This window comes from Mustela lutreola, chromosome 15 (assembly GCF_030435805.1).
Source record: "Mustela lutreola isolate mMusLut2 chromosome 15, mMusLut2.pri, whole genome shotgun sequence".
In the NCBI taxonomy this organism is placed as follows: domain Eukaryota; kingdom Metazoa; phylum Chordata; class Mammalia; order Carnivora; family Mustelidae; genus Mustela; species Mustela lutreola.
Genome location: NC_081304.1, coordinates 8,691,626 through 8,708,674, shown reverse-complemented (window position 1 = coordinate 8,708,674; position 17,049 = coordinate 8,691,626). Strand labels below are relative to the sequence as shown.

General features: G+C 36.7%; 1 long non-coding RNA gene across 1 annotated transcript in view; it reads right to left on the bottom strand.

Annotated features, from left to right (window-relative positions):
• The window catches only part of LOC131816797 (uncharacterized), a 247,791-nt gene that overhangs the window by 129,846 nt on the left and 100,896 nt on the right, over positions 1-17,049 (bottom strand). Inside the window, exon 5 of the long non-coding RNA XR_009348186.1 lies at positions 7,857-7,961. This is a non-coding gene — a long non-coding RNA (uncharacterized LOC131816797). The remainder of the gene's footprint in view (positions 1-7,856; positions 7,962-17,049) is intronic.

The following is a 17,049-nucleotide window of genomic DNA, read 5'->3' as shown; positions in this document are numbered from 1 at the left end:
TACCTACTCCTCTTACTACTCAAATCAAATTTTATCCTCAGTTCTTTTATTTCCTCTGTATATTCTCTCACATTAGGTGACTTGATACTGTCTTGGGTCTTAAATACCGCCTATAAGCTATGACTTCTACATTCAAGTCCCCAGGATGGAACTGTATGTCCTCTGTGTAGTTAATATCAATAACTTGGATGTGCCATTCACATTCTGTAAGCTTCTTACATTAACCTGGCCCCCAATTATGATATTTGCCTCCAAATCTGCACTTTCCCCAGTCACTCCCATCAGTCATGCATCAGTAATGCACCAGTAGTGCACTATCCTTCCAACTTGATTATGGCAAAGATCTGCAGATTAACCGCCATTCCTCTCTTACCTCACATCAAATCCACAAATGGGCTGTGTTTCCTTAAATTCCTCAAACTTCCCCACCACAAAACCCTCCAACCTAACTTCTACTCTCACTCCTACTAACAATCTCTTCTCCACAAAAAGCCAACCTATATTTTAAGAACATGAATCAGGGGCGCTGGGGTGCCATAGCTGGTTAAGCACCTGACTCTTGATTTCAGCTCAGGTCATGATCTCAGAATCATGAGACTGAGCCCCGCGTGGGGTTCTGCACTCAGCGTGGGGACTGCTTAGGTTTCTCTCTCCTTCTGCCCTTCCCCCTGCACTCACTATCTCTATAAAATAAGTAAATTTTAAAAAAAAAATCATGAACCAGATCAGCTAACTAACTCCCTGTTTGAAGGTCCTCCAAAATTTTCCATACTACCAAGAATAAAATCCAAATGCACTATACTGTTTACTAAGGCCGTGCATGACCAGTCTTTCTTCTTTTCACTCCCCTCTGACCTTCACCCTACAGCTGGTTTGGGTGTCTTCTGGCTCTTTCTCAAACTGGCCAATGTGCTTGTCCTGTCTCAGGACTTTGGAACTTTCTGTACATTCTGCCTGGAACATTCTCTCTAGATCTTCACAGGTCTGATTCCCTCAGTAAATCAAGTGTGCGCTCATACCTCAATATCATCAAGGCCATCTATGAAAAACCCACCGCAAATATCATTCTCAATGGAGAAAAACTGAAAGCTTTTCCGCTAAGGTCAGGAACACGGCAGGGATGTCCATTATCACCACTGCTATTCAACATCGTACTAGAGGTCCTAGCCTCAGCAATCAGACAACAAAAGGAAATTAAAGGCATCCAAATCGTCAAAGAAGAAGTCAAATTATCACTCTTCGCAGATGATACGATACTATATGTGGAAAACCCAAAAGACTCCACTCCAAAACTGCTAGAACTTATACAGGAATTCAGTAAAGTGTCAGGATATAAAATCAATGCACAGAAATCAGTTGCATTTCTATACACCAACAGCAAGACAGAAGAAAGAGATATTAAGGAGTCAATCCCTTTTACAATTGCATCCAAAACCATAAGATACCTAGGAATAAACCTAACCAAAGAGACACAGAATCTATACTCAGAAAACTATAAAGTACTCATGAAAGAAATTGAGGAAGACACAAACAAATGGAAAAATGTTCCATGCTCCTGGATTGGAAGAATAAATATTGTGAAAATGTCTATGCTACCTAAAGCAATCTACACATTTAATGCAATTCCTATCAAAGTACCATCCATCTTTTTCAAAGAAATGGAACAAATAATTCTAAAATTTATATGGAACCAGAAAAGACCTCGAATAGCCAAAGGGATATTGAAAAAGAAAGCCAACGTTGGTGGCATCACAATTCCGGACTTCAAGCTCTATTACAAAGCTGTCATCATCAAGACAGATGGTACTGGCACAAAAACAGACACATAGATCAATGGAACAGAATAGAGAGCCCAGAAATAGACCCTCAAATCTATGGTCAACTAATCTTCGACAAAGCAGGAAAGAATGTCCAATGGAATAAAGACAGCCTTTTCAATAAATGGTGCTGGGAAAATTGGACAGCCACATGCAGAAAAATGAAATTGGACCATTTCCTTACACCACACACAAAAATAGACTCAAAATGGATGAAGGATCTCAATGTACGAAAGGAATCCATCAAAATCCTTGAGGAGAACACGGGCAGCAACCTCTTTGACCTCTGCCGCAGCAACATCTTCCTAGGAACAACGCAAAAGGCAAGGGAAGCAAGGGAAAAAATGAACTACTGGGATTTCATCAAGATCAAAAGCTTTTGCACAGCAAAGGAAACAGTTAACAAAATCAAAAGACAACTGACAGAATGGGAGAAGATATTTGCAAACGACATATCAGATAAAGGACTAGTGTCCAGAATCTATAAAGAACTTAGCAAACTCAACACCCAAAGAACAAATAATCCAATCAAGAAATGGGCAGAGGACATGAACAGACATTTCTGCAAAGAAGACATCCAGATGGCCAACAGACACATGAAAAAGTGCTCCATATCACTCGGCATCAGGGAAATACAAATCAAAACCACAATGAGATATCACCTCACACCAGTCAGAATGGCTAAAATCAACAAATCAGGAAATGACAGATGCTGGCGAGGATGCGGAGAAAGGGGAACCCTCCTACACTGTTGGTGGGAATGCAAGCTGGTGCAGCCACTCTGGAAAACAGCATGGAGGTTCCTCAAAATGTTGAAAATAGAACTGCCCTATGACCCAGCAATTGCACTATTGGGTATTTACCCTAAAGATACAAATGTAGTGATCCAAAGGGACACATGCACCCGAATGTTTATAGCAGCAATGTCCACAATAGCCAAACTATGGAAAGAACCTAGATGTCCATCAACAGATGAATGGATCAAGAAGATGTGGTATATATACACAATGGAATACTATGCAGCCATCAAAAGAAATGAAATCTTGCCATTTGCAACAACATGGATGGAACTAGAGCGTATCATGCTTAGCGAAATAAGTCAAGCAGAGAAAGACAACTATCATATGATCTCCCTGATATGAGGAAGTGGTGATGCAACATGGGGGCTTAAGTGGGTAGAAGAAGAATAAATGAAACAAGATGGGATTGGGAGGGAGACAAACCATAAGTGACTCTTAATCTCACGAAACAAACTGAGGGTTGCCGGGGGGAGGGGGTTTGGGAGAAGGGGGTGGGATTATGGACATTGGGGAGGGTATGTGATTTGGTGAGTGCTGTGAAGTGTGTAAACCTGGTGATTCACAGACCTGTACCCCTGGGGATAAAAATATATGTTTATAAAAAAAAAAAAAAAAAAAAAAAAAAAAAACAGAAAAGATTCCTGTAGATTATTAAAGTCAAAAGAAAAATGTTAAAAAAAAAAAAAAATCAAGTGTGCGCTCAAATGGCACTTTGTCAGAGAGCCTTCCTTCCCTGATCACCTTACCTAAGTGGGCAATAACTACCAACCACCTTACTCCAGTTTATTATCATGGTACTTATTCAAAATCACCTTCTTTGTTTTTTCTAAGTCTCATTCAGGCAAAGTCCCTGTGTGTTAACATTTAATCCCACAACACAGATCGGTGCCTGGCATGGAATAGACACTCAATAAATATTTGTTGAATGAAGGAATTAGTTGCCTTCATTGATTTCTCCCTTTTAAATTGTGTACTTTCACTGGGAACAAGAATTGGGCCTTTATTTAGCCATGTTCCTTTGAAAGTCTCTATTCCAACTTACATAAAGATCTGACTCAACCTTTGAAATTATCCCTTGGTTGGACTTATTATTGGATAAGCCACCTCGTCTAACAAGCAATTGCGAGGGTCATATTGCTTTCTTCTAATCACAGAGCTATGCTATGATTCATTATGGTGGGCAACATATAGGTACCATAATAAACAGTTATGTTATTTAGAGACAAAATAGTCTCAAGAATCACTTTCTCTAGAACCCATCTGTGACTAACTCAACCACATCCTGTCTCCTGAATATGCTCTTTATGTATAATATTTTGCTATTCAACTAAAACAAAATTACTATGAACTTAGCCCCCTCTACAATCTTATATATAATTCTGAAATCCAATTTTATTCCAAAATCTAATTTTATTCCTGAAATAGTGAAGTTATCTTTTAGGTTTGTGACAAACATGCTGGTTGATAAAACATGACCTATGTAGATATAAAATGATTAATAACTTGTGCATTTTACTTAATATGAATATTCATGTTTACCTATAAAATTATTGATGGGTTTGATTATAGTCTCAGAATCCACTGAGCATGTGATGTAATATTCAGGAAATGTACCATATTACCTCTGTAAAATGTAAAATCTTCTATTTCAGCTCTCAGCCTATAGTCCAACCCAGTTTTTTTCCAAGCTGATAGCTTCAGAGTCCTCCTATCTCTCTTCCCCCACCCCTCCCCATCCTATTTTTTTCATGGGCATCTCCCTCTCAGTCTTCTGAGCACGCCTGTGGTCTGGAAGTCTATTCCTCCAGTACCTTCTTCCTGCCCATGAAGACAAACCCCAGAGGCCCTTAGTTTTAAGAGTCTGCTACTGACTAACTAAGAGTAGCAGGTAACGCTTATACAACCACCATTATGTGCCAAGCATGGCACTAATAACTTTTCATACACATTAGTTCATTCAATCTTTAGAACAACACTAAGCTAGGTCTTAGTACCATCATCAAGTTGCAAATCAGGAAACTGAGACCCTGAGATGTTAAGTAAATTGCCCAAAGTTATACAGACAGCAGATCACCTGATTCTGGACCGAGTATTTTAAAAAATATAATTAGCAAATTGTCAAAGTAAAATATTACACATTTTCATTGAAAAAATAAAATATGAATAAATAAAAACTTGTATTTCAAGAGGGGAATGTCTTTTGCTTACACTCTCAGTTCTGAAGGGGTGAAGAGAGATCATCTCTCCATTTAATGAGTCCTCCCTGTTGTCAAGGTAAAATCCTCTGGTTTCTCCCAGCCATTCTAACAATCCTTATTTTCAACATACCGCTGTTTTGAACACTACAGAAAAAATGCAGAAAAATGCCTAGGGGCGCCTGGGTGGCTCAACAGGTTGAGCGTCTGCCTTCGACTCAGGTCATGATCCCAGGGTCCTGGAATTGAGCCTGCATCAGGCTCCTTTCTCAGCGGAGAGCCTGCTTCTCCCTCTCCCTCTGCCTGCTGCTTCCCCCGCTTGTGTGTGCACTCGCTCTTTCTTTCCCTCTCTGTCAAATAAATAAATAAAAACGTTTAAAACAAAAAAGCCTAGCTTATTATTTTTTATTAAGCTTCTACTTAATAACTTAATTATTAACAACCAACAAAGATGGTTGCTCTAAAATATTTCCACTGCTTCAATTTCAAATACTTCCTGAGTCCCTACAAGGCTGATGTATGCTGATTTGTTACCTAATACATCCCACAAACAACAGTTAGACTGAAGTATTTTTTCCTCATTTCACAAAGGACTAAAGGAACCGGCAGCCACACTGTCACGTTTGTGAGACACACAGCTCAGAGAGCATGGAGCCAGGCTCTGACGTGGTTTCAGAACAACATATGCTGACTCAGTGAACACCAGTGCACCCCTCCTGTTCTTTTACTCAGCTGTGGTATTACTTTCCAAACGAGTAACATTTTCACATGGTCAAAATTCAAATAACCCAATTTCATTCCAAAATCAAATCTTCTGAAATACTAAACTACACTGCAAATTTGTGGCAAACTCATTAGTTGTTAAAACCTAAACTAAAATGGATATTCAGTTATTTATAGCTTTACCTTTTTCACTTAATGTGAATATTCATATGTTCAGTTTCAGAATTACTGAAGGGTTTGATTACAGGTAACCTCAACCTCACTCAACTCCTAGACAGTCTCTATGCCTCAGTTTCCTTACCCAAAAGTAGTGACTACCATTTTTTTTCGGTTGTTATTCTTTTTTCCACAGGTACGTGGATTTAGAAGCAAATATGACGATGAATTTTTTACACAAATGCAGCACACTAGAAATACTATAAACACATGCATAGCTGTGACCTTTTTCCACCTAACTTATCACAGATATAATTTTATATTGATTAAAAATGGCCTGCCTAACCCAGTAGTATATTATGAATGTGTGATAATTCCTTTAGCTAGTCCCCTATTTATAAAATTTCAATTATTTCCAATATTCTGCTATTGTAAATTATATGCCAGTGTTCAGCTGTCCAGGCATATCTGTCAAATAATTACTTACAAAAGAAAAACAACCTAATAAAATGGGAAAAGGATATTAACAGACAATGTACATAAAGGAAAATAAAAATGTTTTCTTACTGATTTATAAAATATACAGATATTATTGAAAAAAATTAAACCTTTGTCTCTGACATGTTTTACATATCTAATTCCCCCAATTTATTACTTGACTTTTGACATTGTTTATAGTATTTTTATAAGAACTTATTGAAATTTTATGTAACTAGGGACATCTGGCTGGCTCAGTTGGTGGAGCATGTGATTCCTGATTTCCAGGTTTTGAGTTAGAGCCCTATAATAGGCACAGAGTCTATTTAAAAAATAAAAAATAAAAGGCCTAAACTTGTACTGCTAGGGTTGGCAAAGCTTTAAAAAAAAAAAAAAAGTAACCAAATTGGTGATGTTTTTATTTTTTTTTAATTTTATGGAATTTATATGATATTTGAAAGGACTTTCCATTCTAAGATGATTGCTCTAAAATACTTCCTATTGATCTATTTACAGTAGGATTTTGACCTCTCTGCATACATATTGGGGTAAGATGACTGGTGTGATCCATGACCTACCCCATCCCCCAGGGCTACCCTTTATTCCCAGTACCATTTATTGAATAATCCTACCCCCAACAGGTTTCCTTTCTATTCTACAGTGTACCCTGGAATACAGAATGATAATCAGTTAACAAAATTGTTTTTATTTTCTTTTCATACTGACTCACCCAGATTTCTAGTACAGCTGGCATACTAGTAAATTTCTAGTAAGGCTGGCAACTTTTCTATTCTGCTTTGGGTTTGGGGATTCGTATTAGGTTGCATGATAGTCAAGAGGGGCAAGGGCTTCCATGACCTCTGGTAGGCCCAGGAGAGGCTGTGTCCCTGCTTGTCTGAATTTAGGACAACTTGACATTTGAGCACAGGCCAAGTGGTTTTTCTTTCCTCCACCTTCTTGTATCTATTTTGGAATATTAAGTCTTAGAAAATAGTTAATATAGTAAAAGAAAAATATATTTTGTTAGGAAGTTATTCTTCCTTTCCACTACAGATTATTTTTTAATATTTGACTATCAGGGTCTCTATAATTAGAGTTAATAAACAGCTGTATTATATATATCTTATTTATAAAACCAGTTGTCTTTAAATCTTTCCCTAGTCATTCTGAATTATCTAATTAAAACTTTCAGTGGACAAATTCTATCAGGAATGTACTCATTAGTTTAATAAAGTTCTTGAGTATTTTCTACGTGCAATTTGTTTTTCTATGGGCTTTGAAAGACACATAAATGAAGAAGAAAAGGTTTTGTACCACCATTGTTTTTCCTAGCTGAGTTTAGATAGACTTGACAGAAGAGCACTTTCGTTGCAGGGACAGGAGATACCTAAAACACATAGGAGAAAGATGATAAATTTTACTATAAAAACTCAAGAAATCTCTCTGGTATGTAGAAAAGAGAAGGTAATTCTAAGTGGTAGCAGTAAAGTGTCATGGAGACAGTGACAATGGATCCATCTTTAAAACCTATTTGCACGTTTAACACGTCAGGACACATACTTGAGGACATTCCAACAAAAGTGTAACTTTCACTAAAAAAAAGCATATGTGATGGTTAATTTTATGGGTCAACTTGGCTGGGATAAGGGATACCCAGATAGCTACTAAAACATTATTTCATGGAGTACCTGGGAGGGTGTTTCTGGAAGAGATCAGCATTTGATGCAGCAGACTGGGTGAAGATGATTCACCCTCAGCAGCGTGGGGTGGGCACCATTCCATTCATGGAGGACCTGAAGAGAAGACGTAAAGGAAGGGTGAGAGATTTCTTTTTGAGCTCTCAGATATCAGAGTTTCTGACTTTGGGGCCTTCAGATTCTAAGACCAACATGAGCAGCTTTCTGGTTCTTAGTCCTTTCAACTTGAATTGAATTAAACCACTGGCTTCCCTGGTTCTCCAGCTTGCAGAAAGCAGTTTGTGGGACACTGTAGCCTCCATGACCATGTGAAATAGAAGCCAATTCTCTTAAATAATTGGATAATTGGTAATTAATTCCCCCCCCACACTAATACAGCATGGAAATAAGATGATTATTCAGGCAGCAAAATATCAGAAGATTCTAGGCACTGAAACCAGAAAAGAGAGAGAATTCCTCCATATCCCCGACTCCATCAGCCTCAGGACTGTCCATTTTAATTTCCTGTTTCCTTTCTTTTACCATGCTTCTTCTCCATCCTCAGGTTATTGCCTTAGCTCAGAGCTTGAACCTAAATGTGTCATTCCTAGATGACTGAAATATCTGGCGCTCATGGTTCTTCTACCCTTGCTCTTCACAACATTCTTGTTTAACACAAATATGATCCTATTAAGACTTTAGAGAAAACCCTACAGGATAAAGTCAGAATGCATTAATATAATGACCATTATTGTGTAACCTGAGTTTCAGCCACTGCACAGTACTTAACATTCTCCAATTTTACAATGTAATACATCTTCATGTTCATACTTCCCTCAACCTGCAAATTTCCTTTTCAACTCTGTGTCTATCTAACACATTTTTATTTATCTTTTAAAATCAATACAACTTTGTTCTCTCTCTGAAACATTTTCCTGCCAAACTAACCAGAATGAATAACCACCTCCAGAATGCCACCATCTTGCCTCATTCATGAATCTATCCATGCCTCTTCTCCACGGTACTATAATATGTATTTATCTTTGTGCCTCATGATCTAGAACTAAGTACATAGTAGGTTATGTCTATGACTATATTATTTCAATAATATCTGGACTATCTATCCTCTATGACCCATTTAGCAGGAGAGACACTGCTTTATAGTGGGGTGAGACAGAACACATTTTTAGTGACTTATATATCTGCTATATCATCAGCTGTAATTTGGGGATTTATTAGTAAAAATTCAGTGAATACCAAGAACACAGAGAAAAATTCATCATAAGAATGTGGGGAAAGAGCAGTGATTATGAAAACGGAAGCATCCCCTGAGATGCTGAGATCACTTTTCTTAGTGACATTTGTGGAAGACTGGTTCTATGTACAGACACCCCAGGTATAGTCCTATTTGGCTTTCAATGATTTGTAAAGAAAAAATAAAAAGAAACAATGTCACTTTACCACTATTTATAAACATAGAAACATCAAGATGGTTTGCTTGAAATAAGGATATTATGAAAGATGAGATAGATGATAAGACAAGTCCTTTCTCAATGTATTTCCCTCGTGAAAGGCCATAGTATATATAAAGTCTGATAGTTTTTACAAAATTTCTACATATTAAAGGAATTATATACAATAAAAGGCCTGAGAGTTAAAATCCTACTGTGCAGATTTTTCTTCTTTATCCATGTCACGGCTTCAATGACTTCGTCCTAAGATACCATTTTATCAAGGTAGTAGGATTAACGTCACATAACACATACCATTTTCAGAAATACTCCACAGTGGCTCAAAACTTATTTCAAGTGTCATGTATGGGGACATTTCCTGCCAACTATTCACTGTCTCCTTCTTTCCTGCTAACACATCCTGATTTTGGTCTGGATGGCAAGTACCCAAAGCCAGGCATTTTGGCCTAAGCCAGCTCTTTAATGTTACTCCTAATTTACTACTTCCCATGCAGCTGGGGTGGCCATGTGACCAGGCATGCTCAAGGAAACATAAGGGGGCTATTGGAAGGGGATTTAGGGAAAAGCTATGATGGACTAATAAATGGAGCTGAACGACTTGCCCTCTTTCCCTTCGCCTATAACTTCAGAAGTGATATTACAACCAAGAGGCAAAATGAAGATTCTGAGAATTTTTTAGAATTTATAGAGGAAAAAGACCATGTGTGGGTTTTTAGTGATTTGTTGAATCACTGGATCAGCCCGAGCTTCTTATTAAATGGGAAGAACGAAGGCACTCTTAGTGAGATATGCTGTTATTGGCAGCTGAGCACATCTCACAGACAGTGTACTGGGTAGTTGAGAAAGAAGTTTTTCATGAGAGCCTTCCCTTTGTGATAACCCTTCAGAATGTCTGCAGGGGATAAATTAAAAATTAAGGTTCACAGACTTTTTAGAATATGAAGAAGGAAGACTATCCCCTACCCCGTATGGCAAGACATCATACACCACAGAAATGAGACTGATTACTCATGATAAATTCAGAACAATGACCTAAATAAATAAATAAAATGAAAAAAATCCCTTCAATCATCTCTGTAAACTCTAAATATTCTCAGAATCTTAAAACTAAGCAGGCTGATCTTAAGGTTCCTTTTCTTTGCACAGAAATACAAAAATCTATCTATTTAACATAAAAATAGCAATGGGTATGCATGTTTAATGTACACAGTTTATACAGAAGTAATCTTAAGACGAGAAGGTGTTGTTTCTCATTAGGAAAGTAGAGCTGTTGGCCAGTGAATGTGTTTGGTCAGCCAGCCTTCTAACCCATGATTTGAGGCAATTAGTTTTCAAGCTTCAAACTATTATCTTCCTACAAGCTTTGCCTTCAAGTTATTTTCACCTTAGAGTTTTCAAGCCCTGAACAGATATTTTGATACCTTGATAATTTGTGGTCTTGCTAAAGACTGAATTTTTGCACAGTCCCCTTGACTTGATTTGTTATTTCAAACTTCCAATTATTTCACACCTTCCTTTGAGACTTTTTCTAATTGAGCTGTATATTAACAACTGAAATCAGAACCGGCCCAACTCCTACCTTACTCAAAATTTAGGCCTCTTTTAAAAGATTAAAATTCTACAGTCTTTTCAAATAGATATTGTTGATTTTTTTATCTTCCTAATTTCATTTTGTGAAACAAACTAGGATCATAAAATAGCAGGAAAATATTTTCTTAATCTCCAAGCCCCATTTTTACTTACATGAATTTCCCATAAATACATACTTTGGACAATATTTATAGCTTTGAAATATTTAGTGGCCATTGTAGTAATTATCTATGAACCAGCAAATGAATTTTTTGATTTGTGATTATTTCACCCTTACCCCAGGAAGAAAACGTCATTTTACTGCCATGCAGCATATGACCAAATAGCCATTCAAAACCAAATTAGTCTAAACCCAGATACCAATTGCTCATTAAAGAGAAAATAAGGAAAAGTGTAGCTGTTCTTACAAGACCAAAGCAACTAAATGTCATTCCAAGAATAAAAGGTCTTGTTTTAGTCTCTTATAGACTGAGAATAAGTGTTTTGAGTTACTGGAACTTGATGGGTGTGATTTGCCATTATTTTCCATTTCCTGAAAAATCTTTAAAAAATAAAATCACAGCTCATATGTTCCACTGCCTTTCCCTAAACGGTTAGGTGTTTAAGCTGCCTTCTAAAAACATACCTTAATTTTCATGTATATCTATCTGTCCATTCATGTGGATGTCTGAAAGTGTAACTGTTTCAGTGTTATGTCTACTCAATGAATCAAACCCAACGAAGAAATGTTCAGCTAAAGAAAATACAAAACAGGTTCATATCCTAAAAGGAATGGTCTTGTGAGGAATAAAATAATTGTTACATTGTATCTTCTTTAAGAATTTTCCCTCCATTTTTATCACTCCTCTTGTTCTTAAAAGAAAGTTACACCTTCCTGACCAAGAAATATTTTAGGGTTCTTAGCCTACTAGTATACCATCTAAAACACAAAAGCCCAAAGTTTAAGTAAAATAAAAGATCAAATGACCTCTAGCCATCCAAAATAGACACCAAAGTTTCAAGCACTTTTATAGATTTTCAACTTCACTTAATCTCTAGTTGTTCTTATTAAGATACAAAAGCCCAAACACTTCTGCTTTCAGATGTTTTTGTTTTCTATAACACATAGGAGGTTAATGGTAACATTTAGAAAGGGGATAATTTCAAGAGAAGTTTGCACTCAAAAAGCAAGGGTTAGTACTCTAAAATAAGAAAAACACAGAAAAATTAAATAGTTAACTGAAAAAAAAATGTAAAGTCACCAAATAAAAACACTGAAGTCTAAGACCTTTTAGAGTAGTTAAAAAAAAAAGGGGGGGGTGCCTGAGTGGCTAATCTGGTTAAGCATCTGACTCTGACTTCGGCTCAGATTCTGATCTCTGGGTCATGGTATAAAGTTCTGAGTTGGGCTTCAGGCTCAGCAGAGTCTGCTTGTGATTCTCTCTATCCCTCCGCCCCTCCCCCTGCTCATGCTCTCTCGCTCTCTAAAAATAAATAAATAAATATTTAAAAATTAAATAAATAAAAGTAGTAAAAACAAACCTATATCCTCAATAGTCATCATTTTTTTTAAAAAAGAAAAAGGATTTTATTTATTTTGACAGAGCGAGACAGTGAGAAAGAGAACACAAGCAGGGGGAGTGGGAGAAGCAGACTTCCCCCTGAGCAGGGAGCTCGATGTGGGGCTCTCATTTCTTTAATAAGAAAATGATATCTGGGTTTAGACTAATTTGGTTTTGAATGGCTCTTTGGTCATATGCTGCATGGTAGTAAAATGACCTGAGCCGAAGGCAGACCCTTAATGACTGAGCCACCCAGGCACCCCAATAGACAGAGTCTATACTTAAATATTCTAAATCTATTCAAATACTTAAATTTGATTGATTTTCATTAAAAGTTAATGAAAATCAATTAAAAATGTAATGCTGATTTAAATAATTAAATTTAAAAATATTTAAATCTATTTAAAATACATTAGATAATTAGCTTAATCAATAGCTCATTAAACACTGAAGATGAAAAAAGCAAACTTGAAGTCATCCCCTCCCAAAAACAATCAAAATCAGAGAAAAAAGAGAAATACAATTATACATGTGGAACTGGAACCCCAGGCAATTGAAAGGGTAGCAAAAAGGAGAGAGAAAAAAATATTTGAAGGACTAATGGCAAAATTTTTTCCCAAATTTGATGAAAACTCTAAACACAGAAATCCAAAAAATTTGATGAACCAATAGGACCACATAATGATACTTCATAATCAAACTGCTCAAAACCAATGGTAAGGAGAAAAATCTTTTTAAAACAACCTAGCATAGAAACACATTACATGCAGAGGAACACAGACATCTAAAAATTACCTATCACATATTTCTTCGTCAAAAACTAAGGATGCCAAGACTGCCTGGTTGGCTCAGTCGTTTGAGAGTCTGCTTTCCACTCAGGTCATGATCCCAGGGTCCTGTGATCAAGCCCCACATGAGGCTCTCCTCAAGCAGGGAGCCTGACTCTCCCTCTCCCTGCTTATCTGTCTGTCTGTCTCTCTCTGTGTGTTAAATAAATAAATAAAATCTTCCCAAAAAATACACTAAGCATGCCAGAAGACTGTGAGGAAACATCTTTAAAATGCTGAAAGTTAAAAAAAAAAAAAAAAGAAAGAAAGAAAGAAAAGCCAACTTAGAATTCTATATCCGGTGAATATAACTTCCATAAACAAGGGTGATAAAACAGCAATTACAACAGTAATAAAAAAATGAAATACTTAATCTTACAGATAACAAAATATAACTGATGAGAGAATGAAAAAACATGTAAATAAATAAAGAATTACTTCAAGATGTATAGACTCAGTGCAATCCCAATCAAAATTCTAGTAGCTTCTTTTATGGAATTTGATAAGCCTACTGTAAAATTTACAAGAAAATGCAAAGAAAGTAGAATAGCCAAAGCAGTTTGAAAAAGAAGAAAAGTAATGGATAATTTGCATTCCTTGATTATATTTACTATAAGGTTACAGTAATCAAGATAATGTGGTACTGGCATAAAGACAGAAATGCAGAGTAATGGAATAAATAGACAATCAAGATATATCCATGAATAAATAGCCAAGTTATTTTTTTAATATAACAATCATTGAGATATAATTCACATGCCATACAATACACACATTTAAATTGTACAATTCAATGGTATTTACTATATGCACACAATTGTATAATAATCACCACAATCAATTTTAGACATTTTCATCACTGACAAAAAAACACCATATCCATTACAAATCATTACCCATTCACCCTCAACTTCCCAAGTCCTAGGCAACAACTAATCTACTTCCTATTTATGGATCTGCCTATTCTAGACATTTCATATAAATGGAATCATAATATGTGGCCTTTGTAAATACCTTCTTGCTCTCAGCATAGTATTTTCAAGTTTTATCCATGTTGCAGTAAGTGTGTTAGTCTAGGTTCTCTAGAGAAATAGAACCATTATGAGATATGTGAATCTAGATCTATACCTAGTTTTAGAACTAGACTTATATATAAATGTCTATATATTGTTTTGTTTCTCTCTACATATTAAGAGATTCCCTATAACGAACTAACTTTCACAATAATGGAGGCAAAGATTTGTAGTTTGCAAACTGGAGACCCAAGAAAGTCAATGGTCTGGTTTCAGTCTGAGTCTGAGAGCCTAAGAAACAGAAAAGCCAATATTCTAAGTTCCAGTCTGAGTCCAAGTCTGAGGGCAGGAGAAGACTGATAATCCCAATTCAAAAACAAGCAGAGAGTAATAATTTCTTCTTATTCAACTTTTAATTCTATTCAAGCCTTCAGTGGATTAAATGAAGCCCACGCACATTTGGGAAGGCAATATGCTGTACTCATCTACCAATTCAATGCTAATTTTATCCAGAAGCTCCTTCATAGCCATACCCAGAAACAGTGTTTAACCAAATATCCGAGCATTTATTTGAAACATAAAATTAACCATCACAAGTGCACTCCTTGTCAACCTAACATCTATACGTATCTCCTAAAAATCATATTTAATCTCCAAATAAAGACAATAACAAGGTCTTAATTCCTCCTAACATGATACAACTATCCTATATACAAAAAAAAAGAAAGAAAGGAAGAAAGAAAGAAAGAAAGAAAGAAACACACTAACACCCTCCACATTAAGAGGAAAAGTCTTTGAGTGATACTTACTCTTCTCTCTGAAAACTGTAACTCAAATACAATGATGTATAGTAAAAAATATTTAAATTCTATGATATAAAGTAAGTATATTTTATTATATAATAAGGGAATAAGAGAGGGAAGAAAACAAATATACTTGCTATATACATTTGTAAACATTCATAATAAAATGAGGAATATGGAATACTCATAACAAATAGTTATTTCTGTTACTGGTCACATGGTTACAGCTCATATTTATAGCTAACTTTTTCAACTACCCATTCTGTATTCCCTTTGCTTTTACTGGTTTTGTTTGTTCACTTGTTTCATGATTCTTTACATGGTGAGGGGACCTAAACCTTCAATTCCTGAATGAATTAGACTGTTGCATTTTTCCATTGACCTTACTCATAGGGTGTGGTAATACCAGAAACACCCTGAGGGATCTCCTGTATTCCAGACATGCTTTTCCTTAACTCCATTATGAAGTAGTACTCCCAATTTCTCCTTGGTAATCAGGTAATCAGGATCAATCATTGCAACCACCACAGTAACTATCTTTTCGTCTGTTTATTCTTTGGCAGGAGAAGCCCAAAGTGACTGAGCAGCAGTCTTAACCTTCCAGTCTAACTGAATCATTGTTGTATCTCCTGGTTGAAGCATTTCTCCCTTTGGAACTAAGACCTCTAGGCCAACAGAGCATAAGGTCATGAGAACAGGAAGCGAAGATTATCCTAGTGAGTAACTAGGGTTAAAAGTAAGGGATGCCACTCCCATTTCCAACCCTTGATTTCTAGACCCATGAATTCTGGTTAGGGAAGAAATATTACCATACACTGGATGCTGACTCAGAGCATACACAGCTTTCTAGATTCTTTCTAGAGAACCTTATCCTAAACCTGGAAAGTTTTGCCACTTAGTTTGCCCTGTAACTGAGTCTTCAAAAGGCCATTCCACTATCTTACAAAGACAGCTGCTTCAGGATGGTGGAAACATGGTTAAGACCACAGAATACCATAAGTATAAGTTCACTGCCACACTTCTTTTGCTGTTAAGTTAGTTCCTGGATCCAAGCAAGGCTGTGAGAAATAGTATGATGATAGATAAGCCACTCTATAAGTTCACCAATGGTAGTTTTGTGAGAAGCATTGCTTGCAAGGAATTAAATGCATATTCAGAGTGTCTATTCCATTAAGAACAAAATGCTGCCTCTTCCGTGATGGAAAGAGTCCAGTGAAATCTACCCGCCACCAGAATGCTTGCTTATCACCTTTGATGTTGCCTTATGAGGGGCTCAGTACTGGTCTCTGCTACTAGCAGATTGTGCACTGGGTGGGGAGTGGGGGAAAGCAGGTGGCCATAGCTAGGTTGGCCTTGATGAGTAGAAGTCCATGTTCTTGAGCCTATAACCTCCATCCTTGCCACCATGGATGGCACCACTTTGTTCATAAGTCCATTAGGCAATGGACTTATGGCACCCCTGAAGAAAGAGGCTGACTGGTATCCACAGAAGAAGTTACACTATACATTTAATGATTAAAACACTGCTCTGATAAAATTAACCTTTCGTGAGGACTCAAATGGAACACAGGTATCTTCATATTTTTTGTTCATTCAGAGAGATTTATCCACATACCTCCTCCCAAAACTTCATTGTTGCCCATTTTCCATTCATGTTTCTTCCAAGCCCCTGACCATCCAGCCAACCATTGGCCACAACCCATGAATCAAATTATAATTATATATATATGGCCATTTCTCCTTCCAAGCAAAGTGAATAACCAGGACCACTACCCAAAGTTCTGCCCAAGGGGAAAAATTCCTTTCACCAGGGATGTGCAGAGTCTGCTGCAGCTCTGCACTTCAGGATGGTGCCTACATATCATGCAGGACTATGTATAAACCAGGCCTGTTTTTTTCTCTTCCTCTGTCAACGGATCATAGCTTTACTCCTTAAGAGGCAAGAAAAAAAGAGCAAAC